This window comes from Conger conger, chromosome 2, assembly GCF_963514075.1.
Source record: "Conger conger chromosome 2, fConCon1.1, whole genome shotgun sequence".
In the NCBI taxonomy this organism is placed as follows: domain Eukaryota; kingdom Metazoa; phylum Chordata; class Actinopteri; order Anguilliformes; family Congridae; genus Conger; species Conger conger.
The window spans coordinates 40,815,495-40,822,885 of record NC_083761.1 but is presented as its reverse complement, the minus strand read 5'-3'; positions in this window follow the sequence as shown (position 1 = coordinate 40,822,885).

Genomic DNA, 7,391 nt, shown 5'->3' with positions numbered 1-7,391 from the left:
TGAAAACCTTTCCTACTGAGGATCTTGCTAAGGGCATCAAAGATTTAGACTTCAGTGATGAAATCATGACAACCCAGAGAAGCCTTGGTTTATGAGTCCATTGGTGTGTTGTCAATGGTTCATTTACTCTTTGATCCCCTTGGCATGGTGGCACCTGTGACCATACAGGGAAGAGCCCTGTTGGGAGAACTCTACACAAATACAAGTGATTGGGACACCCCTCTCCCTGAGGACAGGTTAGAAGAATGGGAGACATGGATCTTCACATTGCACATACCTATACTCCATACACACTCTCCCAGGCAAGGCACTCTGAGTTACGTGTATTCATCAGAGGCATCCAACTGCCTGAGAGTCTTGATGAGGATGACTAAAACAACGAGGGTTTTGTTTTGGGAAAGCAAAGTTGACACCCCAGCCAGAGCCCACCATACCCCGGCTAGAGCTATGTGCTGCAGTTTGGTAGAAATGGCGGACCTCAATCTGGATGAGATAGACTTCAAGCTTGATGTAGTGAAGTTTTACTGTGATAGCAAAGTTGTGCTTGGTTATATTTATTTTTTTTAAAGATATTTTTTCGGCCTTTTTCAGCTTTATTGGACAGAATATAGTATAGAGAGACAGGAAGAATGGGAGCGAGAGAGAGGGGAAGACATGCGACAAATGTCAGATGGTCAGATTCGAACTGCCGACGTCGCGGCTCGCAATGAGCATGCGGTCAGTGCTCTACAGGCTGCACCACTGAGACACCCACTTGGTTATATTTATAAGAAGACCAAGCGGTTCTTTGTCTATGTACACAACAGAGTCCAGAGAATCAGTCAATCAACATGCCCTGAACAATGCCACTACGTGCCAACAGCTGAATCCAGCTGATCTTGCAACCAGGTCAGTGCCCGCCTCTCACCTCTCTCGTACAATGTGGTTTAGCCTTCCTACACAAGCCTGAACAAACTCACATGGCGGAAGAATCATTTGAGTTTGTTAACCCAGAGCTAGATGTTGATGTCCATCCACAGGTGACTAGCTTAATTACTTACACTCAAGAGAGTAAACTCACCTGTGATCGCTTTAAGTGCTTCTCCATCTGGCGTCCACTTTTGGATGACAGCCTTGGAGGGCAGCTAAAACACTCAGAACTGAGTATGCCAGAAAAGACACCTATAGTCCTACCGAGACACAGCCACATCACAACACTGCTTGTAAGACACCACCACAAACACCAAGGCCGCTTGTTCATGGAGGGAGACATTAGAGCAGCCAGTCTATGGATTGTCAGTGGTAAACGGCTGATTGGATCTGTGTTGCATCAGTGCATCACATGTAAAAAGCTCAGACAGAAAATTAAGGAGCAGAAGACAGCAGATCTGCCACCGGAACAACTTAGCACATCACCTCCATTTTCTTATGTTGGCTTGGACGTATTCAGCCCTTGGACCATCACGACTCGCCACACTCGGGGTGGTGCCACTCATAGCAAACACCGGGCAGTGTTATTCACATACATGTGCACAAGGGCAGTGCACATAGAAGTGATAGAGTCCATGGACACATCCAGTTGTATTAACGCATTATGAAGATTTCTTACCATTCATGGACTGGCAAAGCAGTTAGGATGGGACTGCGGAACAAATTTCATCAGAGCCAGCTGAGAGTTGGATTTAAGGAAGGAACACAACCAGCAGTCCAGCATCCTGACATACCTTAGCCAGCAATGTTGCACATGGGAATTTAATCCAGCACACACTTCACACATGGACGGAGCATGGGAGTGGATGACTGGAGTATCGCACCGCATTCTCAACTCCATGAGTACCTACCCACTTTGCAAAGGCTCATCGGAATCTTCCAGTAGGTGATGTTGTGCTACTGAAAGAAAACCAACTGTCCTGTGGCCTATGGGTTTTGTCTCATCTGTCTTCCCTAGCAGGGATGGTAGGGTATGCAAGCTTGAGATCAAGATTACTGGTAAAGGGACATTTAAGAAGCTTGTCAGACATGTTTCTGAGGTCATACTTCTCTTACCAAAAGAGGATTGATCCGATAATTTAATTTGTTTTAGTTTGTAGTGGCATCTAATTGATGCCAGACAGGAAGTGTTCTGCCATTTAATAAAATAAAGTCAATGTTCTCACTGCCATGTACAATGTGTATATCTTTACGAGTATTTGTTTTATTTTGCTAACCGCTAGTATGATGCTAACACTCCTGCCAGTCAATCACTATGTAAACTAGCATAGATTGCTATATGTAGTGAATCTATGAAATGTGGCTATCTTTTTAATCTTAGCTACCTGTTTTAACACAAGCTAGCTAGCTAAGTAACTATGTAGCATAATGTGCTAAAGTCACAGCAGTTTTGTGTTAGAAAATAAGTAAACTCAAACATTGTAATATATGCAACTTTATTTGTGAAGCTCAGATAATAACGGTTTCTAGTTTTACTCCAACCCAATACATGTCATTGCTGTATTGTTCAGTGACGTCATGCAAACGCTATTAAAGCATTGGATCTCAGAAATTACATCCTGACTCCCATGTCATTGAAGGAGTTTGGCTAGCTGTCTAACTGCATACAGATACTAGCCAGGAAGAGGATGGCAAGTGCATATTATCCCCATAGAGAGCAAGAAAGATGGTGAGGAAGGCCATAAGTAACCAAGGATCGCAGATTATTGTGGAGATTGGTTGTGTCTTGGGTCCAGCCCTTACTGAGCACAAAAAACAAAACCAAGCATCTTGAGTTCACCAAATTTAATTGGAATTATGATTGGAAGAGTGCGCTATAGTCAGATTGAACGTTGTGGCCATCCACATCATCAAGATGTTTGGCGGCAAAATTGAATGCATATAAGGAGAAGCACCTCATACCTACTGTAAAATTTGGCAGTGGGTCATTGATGTTTTGGAGATCTTTTGTTGCCAGTGGCCCAGGGGCACTATTTTAGATCAATGGTACAATTAATTCATCAAAGTAGCAGGAAATCTTGGCAGGAAATCTGGTTTCCACTGCTATGAAGCAGAGTCTGAATGGGGGTTACCATGGTTCCTAAGGTAACCAATGATTAATAAAGTTATGCATGGAGGAATGGTCAAAGATCCCTCCAAATATGTTCTCTAACCATATCACAAATTATTAGAAAAGACTTGTGACTGTCATTTTTGCCAGGGGTGGGAATAATTGTGGAACCAGTTTTTTGGGGAAATGTTTTTTATTTTATTTTTTTAATGTAAGACTTTGGTTGATTCCATTGAAACAGTAATAAAGCACTCTACTTAACACATGTTGGAAAATAAAGCATACATCAATAACTGTATTATTTTTTAGTTTACAGCACTTTTTGTGCATGTTTATCAGGGTGCCAAACCAATAATTATGGAACCCACTGTATTTATCAAGGGTGCTGTAGGGACCACATAACTACACTTCCCATGACTCCACAGGACACTTCCGCAACACAACCTGGCCTGATGTCTAGGTACCGTTACACCAATTCTGTAACACCAGGAACAATAGACATTCACGCTATAAGAGCAAGGAAATTTTTCTAGCTTTCCGCTCATCAGCTTTCTTACCCCTTGATTGCCCGCTCGGATAGAGGCCGAGATCCTACCATGCAACTTAGCTTACTTTACAGTAACTAAGTCTAAGACACTTTCAACCCGGTGAACTAGTGTACGTGCTGCGCTAGATAGCCAACGGGAAAACTTCCAAAGAACGTGGAACTTGGTACACACTCCGTATATCACAAACAGCGAAACAAACTTTTGTGACCTGTGACCAACACCACCAGTGCCCATCTTTCAGATGACCAGACCACGCAACTGGTACGCAGCTCCCCACAGAAATTCCTCATTTACGGCTCCATCATTGCGTCTCTCCAGGACATCTGCGACCGGAGACAGCAACGCATAAACAGACGCATTAATACTGACCAAACATCCCAGGCATTAGTTACCATTTAGTTTAATCTTAATTGTGGTTCCACTGCTGTGAATGTATGTGTTTTATGTCTGAAACATTAGTTCACTTTATTATGCGAGTATGCTTGTTAACCGTGTAGCTTATTTTTGTGAATCGGTTATCGCGTATGTAACCTGTAGAATAATCACACACGTTTTACTCCTAACCACAGCTAACTCTTCCAAACTCAACTAATAACCACTAATGCACACTATCTCCCCCTCTTTGTCCAGAGACAAGAGTTACGGGTGCAATTATGCGCACACCTACACCGACGCGCACACACACACACCTCTCCTTTGTTTAAGACAAAGCGCACACACACACACACACACACACACATTCCTTTGTTAGCATTCCATGTAGCATTTTTTGTTAGCATTCAAAATCCAAATCTTCAAGTCGAAAATCTTCAAGTCCAAATCTTCAATTTGTCGAAAAACACCATGGCAGCAAGTTCTTCAGGAAAATCAGACTTCATTTGCACACGTGCATAAAGCCGGATCAGTTCTCCAGAACTGAACCCTGACTGTCATTTTTACACCCATTTTATACACAGTTACTCCACCTACAACGCCTCCTCAAACCTCATTCTGGCAAATCACCCACACTGTTCTTATTGTAACTCCTCCCACAGCTCCTCCCACGACGTCATTGTGGCAAATTGCCAACTGTCCTTATGCTCTGCCAACTCTGTACAAAGTTCAGGGCGTTCTGCCAACTACAAACAAAGTTCAGGACTCCCCCTGTCCTCACTTCACCCTGCACCTGCTCTTGGCAAACTACCAGACCTCATAAAGTTCTGGATGCCCCCCTCTAACACACACGTCATGCATACACGTCACTCTGTATCTTTCGCTTTTATAAGACGAACTAAGCAGCAGTAATCATTGAAAATATGCAGACATACTAAACATTTCATTAATATTCACTTCTAATATACTTTTCTAATATACAGACATGTATATTTTGTACGTTTCATTCTCTCATTTCAACAGTTTTCATTGTGGTTTCTTGCGTTTTCATAAGCTCAGCTATAATTAATGTTCTAGGTTCATTTGATTTGATAACGAGCAGCATACATGGGATATAGTGATTATAAGTCACTTGCATATAGATACACTTCTGGCATAAAACATTGAGAGTCCCGGAGAAATCAGCTGTAAAGTCATAACTCGTGTCCTTGACAGTTCGAGACGCCTCCCCCCCAGCTGGCTGGCTCACTGTGTAATTCTTGCACAATTTAGCAGTTAATCAGTTTGAAACTATACAGGGTACATATCATACTTTAATATGGATATATTGATACACTTTCAGCATATATCGTTGAGAGTTTTGGAGGAACCAGCCTGCTCACTAAGGTGGAGTCTGATTTTGACTTGTTTGACCTGATTGTTTATCATGCATTTAGGAGGGACATTTTTTGTTTTTGTTCTGTGAATTTTCCCCTACATTAATAAATTACTTTAGTAAACCCGGTGTCTGTTTTGGTGTTGTATGACATGAGAGCCGAGTCAAATTCGTCTTCTGAAGAACTCCAACCTTCAGATTGTCTGTATGTTTAATCTAATATCGGTTATTGTAATTATTAATTAAAATACTAAATTTGTGGTTAGATATTTCAGATAATAGTAATTTTATTAGACTATTAGTATACACTGCTTCCCTAACATAATTGGTGCCCACGTGAGGACTGAGACGTATACGTTTCAAATAGTCCTCCTCACTATTTCGTACAGTGTAAAAACCCCATAGTGCCAATAATTCTGGCGCAATTTCTGGGATATTTCTGGGCATTTTCTGTGTGCTCTGTGTTTTGTGTGAGTTTTGTGCCTGTGAGGTGGGTGGAGTACTTGTAGCTAACTAGCTACTGCAATGGCAGTGGTGAAGAAGCTGAAGTGGGCCACAAACTAACACAGGGCATGTTTAAACATGGGGATTTTGCGTAGAAATTTGTGTTCAAATAAATAGCAGTGCATTAAAAAAGTGAATAAACCGCAAATATTTTTTCATAGTTTTTAGTTCAATATTTCAAATGTAGCGTAAACATTACACATTCAATTCCAAATCAAAGCATTAGCTAATTTCATCAAGTCTGCGTTATTCTTTTACAGGAAGCAAAGAAAAGGAATATTAATATTAACAAGATTTAACTTCACTTTAAATTTCTGAACTAATATTTAGTTGCATAACCATTGTTTTTTATAACTGTGCTGTGCATCTGCGTTGCATCGAGTCAAACAACTTCAGCCCAGGATGAACAAACTATATTCCAGAGTTCCTGTGAATTTTAGTGTTTTGCTTCAGAAACTGCATTTTAATGTCACCCCACAAGTTTTCAATGGGGTTGAGGTCGAGAGATTGAGCTGACCACTCCATTACCTCAATCCTTTTTGTCTGGAACCAAGATGTTGCTCGCTTACTGTGTTTGGGGTCATTGTCTTGTTGAAACACCCATTTCAGGGGCATTTCCTCTTCAGCATAAGGCAGCATAATCTCTTCAAGTATTTTGATGTATTCAAACTTATCCATGATCCCTGGTATATGAACCTAACATCGTAGTATGAAAAGCATCCCCATACCATGATTTTTGCACCACCATGCTTCACTGTCTTCACAGTGTACTGTGGCTTGAATTCAGTACTCAGGGGTTGTCTGACATACTGTCAACAACCACTAGACCTGAAAAGAACAATTTTACTCTCATCTGTCCACAGAATGTTATGCCATTTCTCTTTGGGCCAATCGTTGTGTTCCTTGGCAAATTTTAACCGATTCTGCGCATTGTTTTTTCAACAATGGTGCTTTACGGGGGCTTCTTGCTGATAACTGAGCTTCGATCAAATGTCTTCTGACTGTAACAGCACTTACAGGTAATTGTAGATCTATGATCTTTCTGGAGCTGATGAATGGCTGAATCTTTACCATTTTGACTATTGCTCGATTCTGTTTAACAGTAGTTGCTTGTTTCCTCCCACTTGTTTCGGGTTTCTGTTGCCATTTTAAAGCATTTGAGATCATTATATCTGAGCATCCTATAATTTGCTGCACTTCTTTATATGTCACTTCTTTGTCATGTGTGAGTGAGTTTTTTTTTCCGATTAACTGATGATGTGAATGCCATAGACTATATATGTAATTTAAATCACTGTCATGTGGGTTATAATGCAGTGTAGCTTTGACACATGTCACTAGCAAGCAGAAACTGTGAGCCATGCATAAGTACAACATGAATATCCTCCTTCTTTAAAGGTTCAATAGGTACAATTGTGTTAAAACAGTGACATGTTGACTCACCCTCTGCCTGTGTCTATATTCAGGTTTCAAAATATACAGTTGACGGACCAACACTCTGTACCAAAATGTAGAATGTACAATTTATAAATGTACAATGATTCAAGCTCATTGTTTGAAAATTGGTTCTAAT